Consider the following 20,107-nt stretch of genomic DNA (forward strand, 5'->3'; position numbering starts at 1 on the left):
CTGGCACTTTCTACTACCAGACAGGGGATTCTCGAGACGGCATCGGCATTACCATGTAGCTTCCCTGCTTTATGCTCTACATGGAAGTTGACATCTTGTAGGGCTAATAACCAGTGGGTGACCCTAGCATTTTTACCCTTTGTTTCCATCATCCATTTGAGTGGGGCATGGTTGGATACCAACCTAAACTTACGTCCTAACTAACAGATAGTACCATAATGTGTCCAATGCCCACTTTATGGCCAAGCACTCCTTCTCTATGACCGAATAATTCCTCTCACATGAGGACAGTTTCCTACTTAGGTAGAGAATAGGGTGCTCCTCCCCTTGTATCTCCTGGGAAAGGACTGCTCCCAAACCGACATCTGAGGCGTCCGTTTGGCGTACTAATTCTTTCTTAAAGTCGGGGGCAACCAGGACCAGTTGCTTACACAAAGCCCCTTACATTTTTTTAAAGGCCATCTCTGCCTCTTCAGACCATTTGGCCATCGCCGATTTTGTCCACTTAAGGTGGTCAGTCAGGGGTGCGACCATCATGTCGAAGTTTGGGATGAACCTCCAGTAATATCCCATGATCCCCAGGAAGGCTCTAAATTGTCTTTTTAACAGCGCCCTCGGCCAGGCTTTGATTGCCTCCACTTTACTGATTCGGGGTTTGATCTCGCCTCTACCCACTACATAACCCAGGTATTTGGCTTCTTCTTTCCCCATGGCACATTTCTTCAGGTTTATTGAAAACTCCACCTTCTTCAGAGCATCAAACACCGCCTGGACCTTCTCCAGATGACTCTCCCAGTCTGGGGTGAAGATAACAATATCAGCCAGGTATGCTGCGGCGTATTTCTTATGGGACGCAAGGATTCAATCCATGGCTCTTTGGAAGGTTGCAGGGGTCCCCTGCAGTCCAAAAGGCATCCGGACATACTGGTAGCATCCGTCTGCCGTAGAAAACGCAGTCTTCTCCTTGGCTCCCTGTGCCATGGTGATCTGCCAATATCTCTTTGTCAAATCTAAGGTGGTTATGTACCTTGCTGACCCAAGACTCTCGATCAGCTCATCGACACGTGGCGAATTTGGAGACCTCATTCAACTTCCGATAGTCATTGCAGAATCTCCACTCACCATCAGGCTTTGGGACCAAGACAATCAGACTCGACCAACCACTCTTGGATTCTTCAATGACATTGAGCTTCAGCATACAAGCCACCTCTTTGGAGATCAACTCTCATCAGGTCTCAGGTATCCGATAGGGCTTCAAGTTCACCCACACATGTGGTTCCATCAGAACTTCGTGTTCTATGACTCTTGTACAGCCCAGCAATTCCGAGAACAGATCTCTGTTCCTCTGCAGCAACTCCCAAAACTGCTGTCTTTGGGTCTTCATTAGCATCTCCAATAAGCATGGAGCTTCCACCGCCTCTCTGTGTTGCCTCTCTGAGGTTGATGTGGTATATCTGATATGGCTTACGTCGTCCCAGTTGGTGAACCTTATAATTCACTTCACCAACCTTTTCCACCACCTCATATGGTCCTTGCCACTTGGCCAAGATACTATTAACTGTTCCACCAGCTCCTCCCTCACTTTCGTGACCCGGTACAACAATTCCCCATTTATCATAAAATAGGGAAAGCTTGTGTCAGCCCCCGGCTCCTATGCAACCCCATTTATGACCATGAAATTATTAAAAGCTTCCCTCAGAGTTAGGTCCCTATGTTGGGCATACCCAAAATTCTCGCTGGTCACCCCTAACTCTTGAATGTCAGAGTCGGGGGATACTACCTCCTCATCCCCCACAAGGACACAAAAGGGAAACCTGTCTGACTTTGGGTGCGATGATACCTCATCAGGGTTAACTGGTTTCCTATCTGAGCCAGTGAACTCGGAACCCTTCTCCCACAGATCCCAAAATAAACAAAAGTCCCGGCCTATAATGATAGGGTGCAACAAGTCCTGACCGATGCCGACTTTGTGGGACTCAGTACCGTGGGACGTTTCAATGTCCACTTTGGCCATAAGATAGACCTTAGCATCGCCATGAATGCACCGTACGCTAACTTTTTTCCCCGTGATCAGTTGGAGAGGAAGGGTTGCCCTCAGAAGGGTTACCAGACTCCAGGAGTCTAGCAGTGCCGTTACCCGCCACCCGTTCACCTTCACGGGACACGCTTGTAGCCCCTTGCTGGGTGGACAGTTCACGCTGCAGGCCAGATACACATACTATGAACATAGGCATCCTATGCTGCAGTCCATCTACTTGGCGGTCAAGGGACGACGGGCAGCTATATGGCCTGGGCCGTGGCACCTCCAGCAAATCACATCACCCGGAGGGACCTTGGGCACCACCTCCCCTGCCCCTTTGGACCTTGGACGCCTCACCCCCTTTTGGGACCCCCAGTATAGAGTGGGCTGCTTTCCCAAGGAGCCCTCAACCAGCTGGTATCTCTCGACCAGTCCGACCATTTCATCAGCATTCCGAGTATCACCATGGGCAACCCAAGTCTGTATGGGCCTCGGTAGGGAGTGCACAAACTGGTCCATTACCACTCGCTCTACCATCTGCGCATGCATAGAGGACTCTGGCTGCAGCCACTTCTGGACCAGGTGCAAAAGGTCAAACATTTGAGAGCAAGGGGGTTTGTCCCGGTGATAAGCCCAGCGATGGACCCACTGTGCCCTGACAGGCAACGTCACTCCCAAGTGTGCCAGAATCTCAGTTTTTAGCTTGCCATACTCTTTGGCGTCCTGCAAAGCTAAATCATAATAAGCCTTCTGGTGCTCCCCCGTCAAGTATGGCGCCAGCACCTCTGCCCACTGCTCTGGCGGAAGTCTCTCTCTCTCGGCGACCCTTTCAAACACTGTCAGAAAGGCCTCTATATTATCCTCCGGGGTCATTTTATGCAAGTCTCCTGTTACCGCCTTCCGGATGGAACAGTCGCCTACTGACCTTGTCGAAGCTGTCGCCGTGCCATGGACCGCCTCTTCAAGCAACTCGATCTGCTGCTGCTGTTGACGATGCTGGTCCTGTTGCTGCTGTTTTTGGAGCTGTATCTGCTTCATCAGCTGCTTAGTGATCTCTTGTTGCGTCATTTGTTGTTGCTGTAGCATCTGCTTGTGCTGCGCTTGGTGCTGCTGGTGCTGCGTTTGCTGCGTCTGCTGTGCCTGTAACTGTTAGAACCCTCCTGTTTGTTTTTCTATCTTGTGGTTTGCGGTCATGTGACCATCTGCCTTTATATTCCAGCTCCGCCCTCCTGTCTGTGCTGGACTTCAGTGTTCTACTGTCTCTCTAGCCTGGTGCTTCTGTGCCTTTCTCTGTCAAGTTCGCCTGGTCCTTTGGGACCTCTAGTACTTTTTGTCAGTTTGTCTTTTTGTGCTCTGCAACAACTTCTGTTTTGGAGGTGTCCCATTTTTGTCCCAGTCCTTCGTTCTTTTAGGGACCCCTCCCTTAATTCCTATAGGTCTTCGTTCAGACTAGCCGAGGACTAAGGTGGGTCTGTTCACAAGGAACAGTTAGCCCGCTACATCGTAGGGATTCAGCTTAGTCTTACTGTAGGGACAGCGTTCCTCTATCTTTCCTTAGTACTTGTTGCAGATCATAACAGTAACAGATGTTTGAGCAGGTCCTCCATTTTGTCCGTTGTCACTTGCTGGCTTATGGCAGACTTCACCCAGGACATGCAGTCCTCCTTATAGAAGTCACACATGTCTGCTGGAAACGGTGCCCGCATGTCTAACATGAATTGTAGGGATCATACTCACTTGGGTGCGATGGGAGGCAAACAGGAGGCATGTTCCTTTAAATGTCCATAACGGTTTATTGGCTTCATAAACTCATCCAAAAGCAAAATGCAAACAGACAGCCTTTAGTGCAGGCAAAAACAAAGAAAACAGTCCGTTTAGCAAAGACTCTGGTTAACCAGTACTGTGGTCACACAGGCTGGTAGGCATCCAGTACATGTCCAAGTCTGGAGACAACCACACAGGAGACCTTCTCCCTCCAGACACACAGACCATGTGCCAAACAACAGCCTCCATTTTATAGGCTTTTAACCACACCCAGAGGTGAGGTATGTGGGTAGCTAGACCCGCTCAACTTTCTCAGCTACCCATAACCCAGTCCCAGGTGCACCAAACTAACCTCTTAGTGCTTATGTGCATTAGAGAAACACTCCGGGTTACATCACAGAGGACAGCCATTAGCCACCTTACAAGGGGAAGAAAGAAGAAGATTTCTCTGATAAGATACATTACAAATTTACTTATTTTCACATCTATTATTGAGTTATGAAAGAAAATTAAAACGTTTACTCTTTAAGGCTTATTGGTAAGGCGGATTCTCTAAGCCACAGGTCAGGGTCAAAACAGGAACATTTTATCACATCCAGTTATGGAAATTATTTTTATTCTAATATCCATTGATTAAAATGTACTTTGTTCGTGGGATAACCCCTTTAAGAAAAGTTAACTCATTAGGTGCCAAGTACTTTTATTGCTAACATTTCCACAACGGAGAGGCGAAATTAAAAAATACAAAAACGTTTTATAACACTCTGCAACTACTATTACATCCTATGCCCATGAAAATTTTCGTGAAAGGTCCTCTTTAAGGGAATATTTATTTAAAGCTTATAATACAGTATTTCTATGTTATATTTTTTTAATCTTCTTGTGTTTTTCTACCAATGATTGATAGACACTCATGTGTAAGTGTAGCGCAGCACGGGGCGGAAGCTGCGGGTGAGGCACTCATCTTTTATGCTCCGGCATGCTACATTGGCTGGGTGTTTGTACTTGTGCTATGAAGGTCTTATGTCAGTGCTGGCCACCTGTAGCCAGTGGTGTTGGCTGGCCAGGACCGTAGGTTCCAGAGTTCAATAAAGGAGACTTCCGTTCAAAAATAAAGTCTTTACTGAATGTTAGCTTGGTAAGGGTTATGTACAAGGGATAGCAGGAACAAAGTCTTATAGATGTTTCCTTTACAGTACTTTCCTTCACACAGTAGTCTACTCCAGGGCTAGTGACGCCCACTGTTTCGCCCTACTTCATCACAACCCAGCTTCTATGCCACAGCCCTGATCAGCAAGTCTCTCTACTCGCTCAGCGGTTCTGTGTCCTATTTATTCCACTACTGGTGCCCTGGATCTACAGCTTGGGAATCCTACTAGTCCCACGAACTCAGACCTGTTTAGGCCTGTTACCTTTGGCGTTTGCAAGCTCAGGGGTTTCGTGGCTCTCCGTCCTATCCAAGTACTTTTTCCAGAAGGCCACTCTGTCTCGTCGGTGTTATGTTCTGCTACCAGAGCTAAGGAAAGAGAGGAGATCTGTCCCTACGATAGAACTCAGCTGAATCCCTACGATGTAACAGGGGACCTGATCCTGCGATCAGACATGCTAAAGTCCTAAGCTAGTCTGTACGGAGACCTATAGATGTGGGGAAGGAATCCCTACAAGTACTAAGGACTGGGAGGAAAATGGGACACCTCCTAACAGAAATAGTAGCAGACAGACGAACAAACAAAATATATAGAACATAGAGGTCCGTAGACCAAGCAAACTAACAGAGTTAGATACAGAGCACAGGCTAGCTAGAAAGTAGTTAAACAATGAAGTCCAGCAAAGCCAGAAGGGCGGAGCAGGATTAAATAGGCCAACAAGGTCATGTGACCAGCAAAGGAAAAAACCTAAGAGCAAGGTTCTAACAGTACCCCCCCTTCTAAGAGGATCCTCCGGATCCCCTAGGACCAGGCTTATCAGGAAATCTCCTGTGAAACGCTCTGATAAGTCTGGACGCGGAAACATCATCCGACCTCACCCAAGAGTTATCCTCGGGTCCGAAACCTTTCCAGGCCACAAGATACTGCAAACTACCTCTATACCGTCTAGAGTTAAGGATGCGAGAAATTTCATATTCCCCGTCCTCCACCACCGGGGGAACAGAGGCAGAGGCGTCACAATCCGATACAACAGCTTTTTTCAACAGAGAGACATGAAATACCGGATTAATTCTCCAGGAGGTAGGAACCTCCAACCTAACAGCAGATTGGTTGACAACCTGAAGCACCTTAAAGGGCCCTACAAACTTGGGACCCAATTTCTTAGAAGGAATCCTCAACCGCAGATTCCTAGAGGACAACCAAACCATGTCACCAACAGCGAACATAACCTCCTGTCGTTTCCTATCAAAGTAGTCTTTAGATTTTCTGTTGGCCTCCTGAAGATTACCATGCACATCCGTCCAAACTCTCTCCAAATCACCGGAAAAATTCTCCTCCTCAGGCACGGCAGATCCCAACTTGGAGAACGACCCAAACGACGGATGTCTCCCAGAACAACAAAAAAAAGGCGAACAACCAGCAGAAGAAGATGTATGATTGTTCAGAGCAAATTCAGCAAGTGGCAGAAACTCAGACCACCCCTCTTGATTGTCTGCCACAAAACAACGCAAGAACTGCTCAACATCCTGGTTTTTCCTTTCTGTCTGGCCATTAGATTCAGGATGATATCCTGACGAGAACGACAAATGAACTCCCAACCTGTCACAAAAGGCACGCCAAAAACGAGCCACGAACTGAGGACCTCTATCAGAAACAATGTCAGTAGGAACGCCATGAAGTCTGACAATTTCCTTGACAAAGGCCTTAGCGAGAGTTTTAGCGCAGGGCAGTTTGACGAAGGGAACCAAGTGACACATCTTGCTAAAACGGTCCACGACCACCCAGATGACAGTAAAACCCTCAGAGGGGGGAAGGTCAGTTATAAAGTCCATAGCCAAATGTGTCCAAGGAGCACTGGGAACCTCCAAAGGACAAAGCAACCCCGCAGCAGGAGTATGTGAGGACTTAGATCTAGCACATATAGTACATTGGCGCACCCACTTAATGACTTCCTTCTGCCATCCAGGCCACCAAAAACTGCGACCCACCAGTCTCTTGGTCTCAGAGATTCCGGGATGACCTGCCAACCGAGATTCGTGACACTCAACAAACAAATCTCTCCTAAAGGTCCCAGGCACAAACAACCTCCCATGAGGAGTGTTAGATGGGGCATTCTCCTGTGCTTTAAGAATCTCATCTTCCAAAACGGAGTCCAAAGCAGCTATCACAACACCTTCTTGTAAAATGTTCTCCTCTTTCTCAGCACCGACTATGGGAGAAAAACTGCGAGACAAGGCATCCGCCTTAACATTCTTAGTACCAGGGATGTAAGTAACGGAGAAATTAAACCGCGAGAAAAACAGTGTCCACCTAGCCTGACGGGCATTCAGGCGCTTGGCAGCATCAAGATATATCAGATTTTTATGATCCGTAAGAACCTGAACGGGAAATTCCGCACCTTCCAAGAAGTGGCGCCAGTGTTCAAATGCGAGTTTAATAGCCAATAATTCCCGATTACCAATATCGTAATTCAGTTCAGTCTCCGAAAATTTTTTTGAAAAAAAGGCACAGGGATGTAATCCATCCCCGTTATCCTGAGACAATACTGCGCCAACCCCCACAGAGGAAGCATCAACCTCAACCAAAAACGGCTTAGTCACATCAGGCTGCATAAGGATGGGAGCAGAGGTGAACCTCTCCTTGAGATACACAAAAGCTTCAATGGCCTCAGAAGACCACTGAACCGCATCAGCACCTTTCCTGGTGAGATCGGTCAGAGGTTTGACAATACTAGAAAAATTTTTTATGAATTTTCTGTAATAATTGGCGAAACCCAAAAACCTCTGTATCGATTTCAAACCAATAGGCCTAGGCCATTCCTGCACAGCTTGAACTTTAACCGGGTCCATCTCAAAACCTTCGCTGGAGATAATGTAGCCCAAAAAACTAATTCTCTGTACAGCGAACTCACATTTCTCCAGTTTAGCAAAAAGCGAATTGTTCATCAATAACTGTAATACCTCACGTACGCTCCGCCAATGAGACTCCAGATCCGGCGAATAAATCAAAATGTCATCCAAATACACAACCACATTTTTGCCGATCAAAGGTCTATGGATGTCATTAATAAGATTCTGAAAAAATGCAGGAGCATTAGTAAGACCAAAAGGCATAACCAGATTCTCAAAATGACCCACAGGAGTGTTAAAAGCAGTCTTCCATTCGTCACCCTCCTTCATGCGCAACAGATTGTATGCCCCCTTAAGGTCGATTTTAGAGAACCACTTGGCCCCCATTAACTGGTTAAACAGATCAGGAATCAATGGCAGTGGGTAAGGATTGCGTACAGTAATTTTGTTAATCTCACGAAAATCCAGACAAGGACGTAAACCGCCGTCCTTTTTTTTTACAAAAAAAAATCCAACCGCCACAGGAGACTTAGAGGGCCTAATGTGACCGGCGGCCAAGCTTGTCTGTATGTATTCCTCCAAAGCCTTTCTCTCAGGAATAGTAAGGTTAAATAAACGACTTTTAGGAAGAGTCGCTCCAGGGACAAATTCAATAGAACAATCATAGTCTCTATGGGGAGGCAAAACCTGCGATTCCTTCTCAGAAAAAACTCTCCAAAAATCCTGAATAGGAACAGGCAATTCTCCCCTATCCAAAGCTGCAATACGCCCGTTACAACACTTGTCATAACATTTATGGCTCCAGGATTTAATTTCACTGGTAGACCAATCCAGTACAGGATTGTGAAATTTTAACCAGGGCAATCCCAATATTACTGGAGAAGGCAAGTTATTCAACACTACCAAATCCAATTTCTCATGGTGAACACCATTAATAGTGAGAGGAAATTCACAGACCTTGAGAGTAATATTCTTCAAAGGGGAACCATCCACAGAAACCACAGCAATGGGGGATGATAAAGGTTCGGGTTTTAAATTGAGTCTTTCCAAGAATCCCCCATCAATAACATTCAGAGTAGACCCACAATCAACAAACACCCGAAATTCCATTAATTTTTCCTGAGCAATCGTGGAAGCAGCTAAAAATACACCCTTGGAATTTGAAACAGGCAATACGGGCATGACTGACCATTTTTTTTTCTTTCTTGATACGAAGCTCACAGTCTTTAATTAAATGACCAGATTTTCCGCAATAGAAACACAAGCCTTCAGAAAATCTGCGATCTTTTTCTTGAGAGCGAGGTGCCATCGCTCCAATCTCCATTGATTCACCACTGTTAGTACACACATTCTCATAACCAGAAACTGACATAGCAGAGGATTTGCTCTCATTAACCCTTGCACGCAGTCTCCTATCCACCCGTATAGCTAATTGCATAGCCTGTTGCAAATCTTCAGGTGTAGGATAAGCAATTAGCAGGTCTTTAACCCTTTCACTGAGCCCAGCAAGAAATAGACTTTTCAGAGCAGAATCGTTCCACCCTGTTTGAGTAGACCATCGACGGAAATGAGTACAATATTTTTCCACATTACCTGATCCCTGTTTCAAACGTCTCAACTCAGTCTCAGCTGATGCGACACGGTCAGGATCATCATATAATAGTCCCAAGGCAGAAAAAAAACTATCCACTGAACTGAAGCATGTATCACTAGGTTGCAAAGAAAAGGCCCACTCCTGAGGCTCTTTGCGCAAAAGTGACATTATAAACCCTATGCGCTGGGAATCATCCCCAGAGGACTTGGGTCTCAAACGAAAATACAATAAGCAAGCATTTTTAAATGAAAAAAATTCTCGGTGTTCACCAAAAAATAAATCCGGCAAACGTACCTTAGGCTCCAAGAAATGTGCTCCAGGACAGTTACTCACGTGTTGACGGAGCTCAGTCACCTCCAAAGAGAGTCCCTGCAGGTGTTTAGCCAAATCCAGAACCGACACCATGATGGAACAGAAAAAAATCTTTCCTTAGAGCATTTGCTGGGCTGGACTTACTGTTATGTTCTGCTACCAGAGCTAAGGAAAGAGAGGAGATCTGTCCCTACGATAGAACTCAGCTGAATCCCTACGATGTAACAGGGGACCTGATCCTGCGATCAGACCTGCTAAAGTCCTAAGCTAGTCTGTACGGAGACCTATAGATGTGGGGAAGGAATCCCTACAAGTACTAAGGACTGGGAGGAAAATGGGACACCTCCTAACAGACAGACGAACAAACAAAATATATAGAACATAGAGGTCCGTAGACCAAGCAAACTGACAGAGTTAGATACAGAGCACAGGCTAGCTAGAAAGTAGTTAAACAATGAAGTCCAGCAAAGCCAGAAGGGCGGAGCAGGATTAAATAGGCCAACAAGGTCATGTGACCAGCAAAGGAAAAAACCTAAGAGCAAGGTTCTAACAGTCGGTTACTTCAGGATCTCGCTATCCCTGGCCCTAAGTCTCCTTTCCTTTTGTTGATCACCCCAACTGCAGCACTGCTCTCTTCACTCTCCAAACCCTATCTAACTACCTACAGGAAGCAGTCACTTGCCCTAACACTAATCTCCTCCCACTACGTCCCAAACATTAACCCTACCTTACCCTAATGTCACTACCTAAACTACAGTCAACTATTTATTCTTATACACTATGCCTTACATTATCACATCCTACACCATACATTATTAACATTACTTATCACAGTACACATTATATACAAAAGACGCATGACACAATACACATTACAATACAACACAATGTGATTGGTGTCTTCACAGGGGCAGGAACGTGATAGCACAGTCCACCATCCTTACATAAAGGCAAATATACGATGTAACATACCTGGCGGTGTCCTTGCATAGTGGTCCATCTCCCAATGTGCAAGAGCGCGCACTTGATCTCCAGTCCAGTCTGCTAGCCTGGCTTCCCTCCATGCTGTCTGCTTGCCTCTGTTTCCGCTGCTTAAGGGCGGCGCCCGATCACTTCCTGCTTCTTGTAGCTGCTGCAGGCACACCCCTTGTGCGTCCTCAGCCTATTGCTGTCTATCACCTGGTATTTAACCCAGCTCCTCCCTGGAATCCATGCCTGAGCATTGTGTTCTGTCAGTTGGCTTCCAGTCACTGATGTGCCAGGTCTTGTCTATGCTTCCTGCCTTGCAGTATCAGTTCCCGTGTCTGAACTGTGTCCTGTCTGAACTATCTTCTAGCCTGTTGTCTTCTGCCTATCCTGGAGGCTGTATTTCCAGGCCAGTGTGAACACGCTCCTAGCCTGTTCTTTCCGCCTTCTAGGGGCCGCATACCTAGACCCGTTCCTGTATCTTGCCTGTTCCTGTCTGAATACTCTCCTAGCCTGTTACCTGTTTTTCTCTATGTCCGTACCTTCCCTTTTCCTGCAGAATCTGATCCCGTACCTAACTCCTACTCGTTGTCCCTGTACTCCCGTTTGTGAGTTTAGAGTCCACTCGCTACTTCATTGCAAGTATCCTGTGTGTACCTGGTTCTGCCTTTCCCTTCCAGTCTGTTCCATGTGAACAGAGCCCTGTCCCCTCTACTCTGCCTTGCTCACCGCTCCGGCGGTTCTTGCCTGCTCTGCCTTTGCTCGCTGCTCCGGCAGTCTCGCTCTGCTCTGACCCTTTGCTCGCTGCTCTGGCAGTCTCGCTCTGCTCTGACCCTTTACTCGCTGCTCTGGCAGTCTTGCTCTGCTCTGACCCTTTGCTCGCTGCTCCGGCAGTCTCGCTCTATTCGGACCCTTTGCTCGCTGCTCCGGCAGTCTCGCTCTGCTCTGACCCTTTGCTTGCTGCTTCGGCAGTCTCGCCCTGCTCCTCTCTCGCTCACCGCTCCAGGCGACCTTGTTCTGCTCTTCTCTCGCTCACTGCTCCAGGCGGTCTCGTCTTGTTCTGCTCTTGCTCGCCGCTCTGGGCGGCCTCACTCTGCTGTTTGTCCACCGCATCTGCGGTTCTGTTCCTGAGTCCCAGTCTGTACTGGGTCCTATCCACTCGGTGCTCCAACCTGTCGTACCTGCCAGTACCTCCCTGCCTGCATACCAGTCGTGCTTACCAGCATCCGCCAGTCTGCATACCAACCGTGTCTGCCTATACCCAGTAGTCTGTGTGCCAGCCTAACCTGCCTGTTCCTGTATTCACCTGTGTGGGTCAACAGCCGTGTCCGGGGTCTATCCTGGAGTAGCACCTGGACCCTCTACTCGGTTCCTCCTTGGTGCACTGGCGTCGTATGCCGTCGTGCGACCCTGGTCGGATCGGGTGGATACTTAGTTACGCCCCTCCAGGCATTCACTCTCCGGCACGGTCCAGTGGAACCACTACATATACACGCACACGCCACTCAGCCCGTTCTTGTGCATTACAGCATGCTCAGGCCATGGTTCCCGTTGAGCCCCACGGCCTTCGCTCTCTGAGACCTTTTCCAGCGAATACGTGCATCTAGAAGAAATGTATTTATTTTTTTTTTTTTTGCTACTAGCTGAGTTCCAGGCGAATTTCACACCCGTCCAGATGGAGCTTTCTGCACCCGTTCCTGCCGATCCGCCACGGTACTATGGGGATCCAAGACAGAGTCGTGCATTTGTGGAGCAATGCATGCTACACTTCAAGTTCTACCCTCTTTGTTTTCCCACCGATCGGGCTAAGGTGGGATTCATGATGTCTTACCTAGCGGGTGATGCCTTGAAATGGATCACCCCCCTATGGGACGCACAGGATCCTATCGTCCTGGACATAATGGCCTCCCTGGTGGCCTTTCTAATGGTCTTCGATGACCCTAATCTGGAGGCTCCTGCTGAAGCTTCAGTTCCCAATAACCCGGAGCAGCCCCGTTGGGTAATGTGTGTGGGTAGCGCACTAGTCCTCCTGCCCGAAGAGACTACTGCCCACCCAGAATCCACACAGGATGACTACGCTCTCCAGAATACTTCTCCCAACCTCAAGAGGCAGTCCAGACTTGCTAGGCGTAGAGGCAAGCCGTCACGCCAGGGTCTGTCCTCCCAAAGACCTCCTGACCCCAACCTTGAAGTCCCTGCTGAAGCTTAACTTCCCTGTATCCCAGAGCAGCCCCGACGGGTAATGTGCGTGGGTAGCGCACCAGTTATCCTGCCCGAAGAGACTTCTGCCCACCTAGAATCCACACAGGAGGACTTCCTGCACCTGGTATCTGATGCTTCACCCACTTTAACCGGTGAGCCTGTCCAAGGGTACTCCGAAGCAGTGATTACCTCCGAGTCTGTGCATCTCTACTACCTGCCGGAGGACCCCCTGTTGCCTCCTGAATCCTCCGGGATACCACCTGATGACAAATGGAGAGAGACTTCCCTACATCCGGTACCCGATACTTCGTCCGCTCCGTCCTGTGAGCCTGACAATGGGTACCTCAAAGCGGTAGTTAACTCCGAGTCTCTACACCCCTCCGACCAGGCGGAGGACCTCCAGTTGTCTCCAGAACCCTTCGGGGTGCTACCTGGTAGCGAATGGACAGAGTCTTCCCTATACTCTGTACCTGATACCTCGCCCGCTTCGTCCAGTGAGTCCGACCTAGTGTACTCCGAAGCAGAGGTTATCCCCGAGTCTCTACACCCCTCTGACCAGGCGGAGGACCTCAAGTTGTCTCCTGAACCCTTCGGGGTGCTACCTGATAGCAAATGGACAGAGACTCTCCTATACTCGGTACCTGATACCTCGGCCGCTTCTTCCAGTGTGTCCGACCTAGTGTACTCCGAAGCAGAGGTTATCCCTGAGTCTCTACACCCCTCCGACCAGGCGGAGGACCTCCAGTTGTCTCCTGAACCCTTCGGGGTGCTACCTGATAGCGAATGGACAGGGACTCTTCTATACTCGGTACCTGATACCTCGCCCGCTTCTTCCAGCGAGTCTGACCTAGTGTACTCCAAAGCAGAGGTTACCCCCGAGTCTCTGCACCCCTCCAACCCGGCGGAGGACTTCCAGTTGTCTCCTGAACCCTCTGGGGTGCTACCTGATAATAAGTGGAGAGAGACTTCCTTGTGTGCTGTTCCTGGTACTCCACCCGTTTTGTCTGTTGCTGAGGATGGCTGGATAGGAGGTAGCATCCGAGCTACTCAGATGAGACCAGTTTTTCCTGTGGACAGTGGAAGTGATCTCCTTGAAGTGAAGGATTGGCCCTCGAATTCCCTGCGGAACATTCTGGCAGGCCTGAAGAAGAGGGGGCGTAAGGGGGGGGTACTGTAACATACCTGGCGGCGTCCTTGCATAATGGTCCATCTCCCACTGTGCAAGAGCGCGCACTTGATCTCCAGTCCAGTCGGCTAGCCTGGCTTCCCTCCATGCTGTCTGCTTGCCTCTGTTTCCGCTGCTTAAGGGCGGCGCCCGATCACTTCCTGCTTCTTGTAGCTGCTGCAGGCACACCCCTTGTGCGTCCTCAGCCTATTGCTGTCTATCACCTGGTATTTAACCCAGCTCCTCCCTGGAATCCATGCCTGAGCATTGTGTTCTGTCAGTTGGCTTCCAGTCACTGATGTGCCAGGTCTTGTCTATGCTTCCTGCCTTGCGGTATCAGTTCCCGTGTCTGAACTGTGTCCTGTCTGAACTATCTTCTAGCCTGTTGTCTTCTGCCTATCCTGGAGGCTGTATTTCCAGGCCAGTGTGAACACGCTCCTAGCCTGTTCTTTCCGCCTTCTAGGGGCCGCATATCTAGACCCGTTCCTGTATCTTGCCTGTTCCTGTCTGAATACTCTCCTAGCCTGTTACCTGTTTTTCTCTATGTCCGTACCTTCCCTTTTCCTGCAGAATCTGATCCCGTACCTAACTCCTACTCGTTGTCCCTGTACTCCCGTTTGTGAGTTTAGAGTCCACTCGCTACTTCATTGCAAGTATCCTGTGTGTACCTGGTTCTGCCTTTCCCTTCCAGTCTGTTCCATGTGAACAGAGCCCTGTCCCCTCTACTCTGCCTTGCTCACCGCTCCGGCGGTTCTTGCCTGCTCTGTCTTTGCTCGCTGCTCCAGCAGTCTCGCTCTGCTCTGACCCTTTGCTCGCTGCTCCAGCAGTCTCACTCTGCTCTGACCCTTTGCTCGCTGCTCCGGCAGTCTCGCTCTGCTCTGACCCTTTGCTCGCTGCTCCAGCAGTCTCACTCTGCTCTGACCCTTTGCTCGCTGCTCCGGCAGTCTCGCTCTGCTCTGACCCTTTGCTCGCTGCTTCGGCAGTCTCGCTCTGCTCTGACCCTTTGCTCGCTGCTTCGGCAGTCTCGCTCTGCTCTGACCCTTTGCTCGCTGCTCCGGCAGTCTCACTCTGCTCTGACCCTTTGCTCGCTGCTCCGGCAGTCTCGCTCTGCTCTGACCCTTTGCTCCCTGCTCCGGCAGTCTCGCTCTGCTCTGACCCTTTGCTCCCTGCTCCGGCAGTCTCGCTCTGCTCTGACCCTTTGCTCGCTGCTCCGGCAGTCTTGCTCTGCTCTGACCCTTTGCTCGCTGCTCTGGCAGTCTCGCTCTGCTCTGACCCTTTGCTCACTGCTCCGGCAGTCTCGCTCTGCTCTGACCCTTTGCTCGCTGCTCCGGCAGTCTCGCTCTGCTCTGACCCTTTGCTCGCTGCTCCGGCAGTCTCGCTCTGCTCTGACCCTTTGCTCCCTGCTCCGGCAGTCTCGCTCTGCTCTGACCCTTTGCTCCCTGCTCCGGCAGTCTTGCTCTGCTCTGACCCTTTGCTCGCTGCTCCGGCAGTCTTGCTCTGCTCTGACCCTTTGCTCGCTGCTCTGGCAGTCTCGCTCTGCTCTGACCCTTTGCTCACTGCTCCGGCAGTCTCGCTCTGCTCTGACCCTTTGCTCGCTGCTCCGGCAGTCTCGCTCTGCTCTGACCCTTTGCTCGCTGCTTCGGCAGTCTCGTCCTGCTCCTCTCTCGCTCACCGCTCCAGGCGACCTTGTCCTGCTCTTCTCTCGCTCACCGCTCCAGGCGGTCTCCTCTTGTTCTGCTCTTGCTCACCGCTCAGGGCGGCCTCACTCTTCTGTTTGTCCACCGCATCTGCGGTTCTGTTCCTGAGTCCCAGTCTGTACTGGGTCTTATCCACTCGGTGCTCCAACCTGTCGTACCTGCCAGTACCTCCCTGCCTGCATACCAGTCGTGCTTACCAGCATCCGCCAGTCTGCATACCAGCCGTGTCTGCCTATACCCAGCAGTCTGTGTGCCAGCCTAACCTGCCTGTTTCTGTATTCCCCTGTGTGGGTCAACAGCCGTGTCCGGGGTCTGTCCTGGAGTAGCACCTGGTCACTCTGCTCGGTTCCTCCTTGGTGCACTGGCGTCGTATGCCGTTGTGGTGGATACTTAGTTACGCCCCTCCAGGCATTCTCTCTCCGGCACGGTCCAGTGGAATCACTACATATACATGCACACGCCACTCAGCCCGGGCGTGTGCATTACATACGAACAGTTAATAGTAAATGGAACATAAGGAAACAGGATGAGCACCAAGTTATTTACCGTATTTTTCGGACTATAAGACGCACCGGACCATAAGACGCACCCCAAATTTTAAGGAGGAAAATAGGAAAAAAAATGTTTTAATAAAATGGTGGTGTGTCTTATAGAGTAGGGGGTGTTCGGCGGTATGAGGCTGCGGCGGGCTCTGGACTTTGAGAAAATATCGGGAGTCCACGCAATTCCCTTCCTTTTACTGCAGTGGACTTTGGGAAAATGGCCACCGGAGGAGGCGCATGTGCAGATTGAGATCTTGGGAGTATACTTTTTTCTATGCTAATAGGACAGTATTTTTGCTATCATAACTCATTGAACTTGATATTTGTTATGATATTATGTGAAACCTAAATAGGGCATCCCTTTAAAAGTATTTGGCAATTTCTGTTTTCTTTTATTATGGTAGTTCTGTTAATTCTATAACTAATTTGGGAAACTAAAAAAAAAGTTTGCCAGTAAATGACACAGCATAAACATTTAATTTAGGCAATTGTTAGTTTAGAAAGAACAGAGCTTAAGACGTAATGGGTTTGTCATTAACTACTTATTAGTGTTATCCTTCTCATGCCCCATTAAGAAGTTGGATTCAGTACATTCCTCACTGAAAATAGATTGTAAATCCAGTAGTCCTTGTATTAAGGAGAACGTCTGTTATACAGTAGTTTATTCCAAATGTTAATTGTGGCTCAGTTTCAAAGTACTCTGCTCGCAAGAAGAACAAAAGTATTATACGACTTCTTAAAACAGAGTAGACATATGGTGAAGTTAAGTGCAGAAAACTCAGTGAGCGCTGCATTAATTCTAATGGAGGCTTACAATTCCCCAATAACTGAATTTTATTTAAAAGCTTAACCACCTCTTTGGTTACATACATTTAGCTGGATGTTTTTTGAAGCATCAGGAAAAAGCATTTGTAATTTCTTTTCTTTGTTGTATTTTTTATTCAATACCAAAGTAAAAATGCACATGTGCATAACTTTAGTGGGGGAAAAGATTGCACCCGGATGCACTATGGGAAAAGCCAAACCAGTGGAGATAGTGTGATAGTCTAGGCAATGTCCTGCTGGAAACATTGGACTCTGGCTTTCATTTGAATGTTAATTTGACATATACCATATATATTGTTGTTGTAAGTACACCTCTTCATAGGAACAGTATTTGCTAATGGGAAAATTGCTCGAGAGTTGTTTAACCCCTTCACTCCTGAACAATTCATCATTTTTGCTCCTGTTTTTTTTTCTCCCCATCTTGCAAGAGCTATATCTTTCTTTACATTTCCATTGAGCTAGCTAAAAAGAGTAAGGTTTTTTAAAGGACAAGCTGCAGTTTTCAATGACACCATTCACTTTACCATGTAAAGTACAGAAAAGCGGGAAAAAAACTCCAAGTGGAATGAAGTAGTGAAAAAAATGTAATTTCGCCATGATTGTTTGGGCTTAATTCATTGTGCTATAAAAATGACATGACAATATGATTCTTCAGGTCAGTAAAAATATGATGATACCAGAGTTTTTATTTATTATGTTAGTAGTTAAAAAATTAAGAACGTTATTACAAAAAAATGCGTATGTTGCCATTTTCTGAGACATGGACGTGGCAATAACAGGTATTTTTAGTTTTAAACTGGAAAAGGAATGATTCAAATGTTTGTATTTTTTAGATTTCTAGAAACATTTTTTACTTTATTTTTTAGTCCAGTTAGGGGATTTGAACTTGCAATCTTTTAATCACTTGTTTAAAATTACTGCAATAATGCTATGTATCAGTATTTAGTGTAAATTATGGTTTCCTAGGCAGATCAGCATGTGACTCGGTGTCACGGGTGTGTTAAGTGTGACAGACAGTCGTTCTGGAGTCGACTGTAGAAGGTCACTGTGCTTGGCATTGCATACGCCTTCTTGATTCCCTCATCTCTGTAGTATAGTTATGCTGATTGACACACCTTTGCTGGGTAGTTAAATAGTCTCAGTTTCTCCAGAGAGTCGCCGGTGATAGTTCTATATACCTCTGTGTAGGCTTGAAGCACTAGCAGTTGTCGTTATCTCTCTGGTGCTTGGTCAAGATAAGTGCACCCCCTTTGTTTGTCTACCTTGTGGTCTTTAGTTTGTAGTTAGGCTTGACTAGTGCTCACCCTGCCCCCTCCCTATCTAGGGCCAAGCTCTAGGGACATTCAGGCATTAGGTTTCTGCTCGGCGATAGGTGCAGAACCTATATTGGGAAGCTAGGGTAGGTAGAGTAATATTAGATCTGCCTAGGGGTCTCCACTCCCCTTTTCCCTAGTGTTTGGGCTTCCTCCCCCTCTTCCCTTCGTATTGCACTTAATCTTTGCCTCACCTTGCATGACACTCGGCTTCACACTAGTACCAAGATAGCAGCCATGGGGCCTACAGCAGGCCCTTGTTTGCCATGTTAACCCATCGGAAACCTGCCATCATGTCTCAGTGGACTGATGGAAGCCAGTGATTAGTCAGTTTAAATGCCGCTGTAAATCAATTATTGACAGCGGCATATAAATGGATAAAATGCAGCAATCAAAGGTAGGTCTGGTCGGTGCTGTAACAGTCAGATGCCGACTGTGTAACGGAGCTGCCATCTGCCGTGTTTGGAGTGTGCTAAGTTCCTAAGCCTGATCCACACATATGGACCCTGGTGCAGATGTACAGTAGTTCTATGTGCACCAAAAGGTTAAGAAAAATAATAAAGAAGTTAAGGTGTTGATTTGGCCTCTAAATTCTCCAGGTTTGAATATTTTGGACCATCTGATCAATGTCCCAGAAGAACTAGTCTAATCCATAGAGGCCTCAACTCACAACTTACAGGACTTAATTCGATTTTTACCCCACCCCCTACATTTTTTTTTCTTTGAATGCTTTTATAGAACATTTTACAATAACATTTTTGAATTTAAAGGGGAAAAATAAGGGGTATCTGGGTGGGAGATAAATTACCACTTTATTAAATACACCCATCTAGAATCAAGCTAGACCACTTTTTTTGCTGTTACATATATTCCATTAGGTGTTGAAAGTGTTGCCGTTGTGAAAATGATAACTTATCACAATTGCCACTAATTAGATGGATGTACTTATAGTGAGCAATACCTTTTCTTAGAGATCCTCTATAGGATTAAGATTTGAGGACCGTGAGGACCAGGGAAGCAAAAATACTTGCTTATGTTTCTGGCACCAATCTCTGACAATATTCTTGCAGCATGGTGCATTGTCCTGCTGAAAGTGTCTCTCTGCCATAGAATAAATAGCTGCCATGAAAAGATGAACTTTGTCGCCCACCATGCTTAGGTAAATCCTATTTTCCAAATGTTCTTCCTTAGGTTTTCAGAGGAGCCTAGGGAATGTTAAAAATATTTCCACACCATTACTCTACCAGGCTGAACTCTTGACACCTTATAGGATGGGTTAATTGATTCATGCTGCTTGCTCCAAATTTTAGCCCTCCCATCAGCATGGTGCTACAAAAATCTGCACTTATTTGAAGAGACAATGTTTTTCTCACTCCTCAGCAATAAAATTCTGCTCTATAGAGTTGCATTTTCGTTTCCTTTAGATAGTGAAAGCACTCAAACTGGTCGTCTGAAGGGATGATGAGTTGAGTGTTTGAACAGGTTATTTAAAAGAAAAAAAAGGTTCTGGTACCATGTTAGTCAGTTGAAAAAAAGATTGATTGTTCTCAGTGGAAGAAACAAAATAATAATCTTGTAGTTATGATACTTTTTAATGGCTAACAAAAATAAAATAAATGCTGTTGCAAAGCAGGCTTTCGAGACTACTTAGGTCTCTTCATCAGGCATGGTATAACAAAGTATCTGAAGAAACACAAATATATGCACAAA

The sequence above is a fragment of the Phyllobates terribilis genome, unplaced genomic scaffold (assembly GCF_046119375.1).
Source record: "Phyllobates terribilis strain yellow unplaced genomic scaffold, ASM4611937v1 Scaffold_1__5_contigs__length_1240528914, whole genome shotgun sequence".
Classification (NCBI taxonomy): domain Eukaryota; kingdom Metazoa; phylum Chordata; class Amphibia; order Anura; family Dendrobatidae; genus Phyllobates; species Phyllobates terribilis.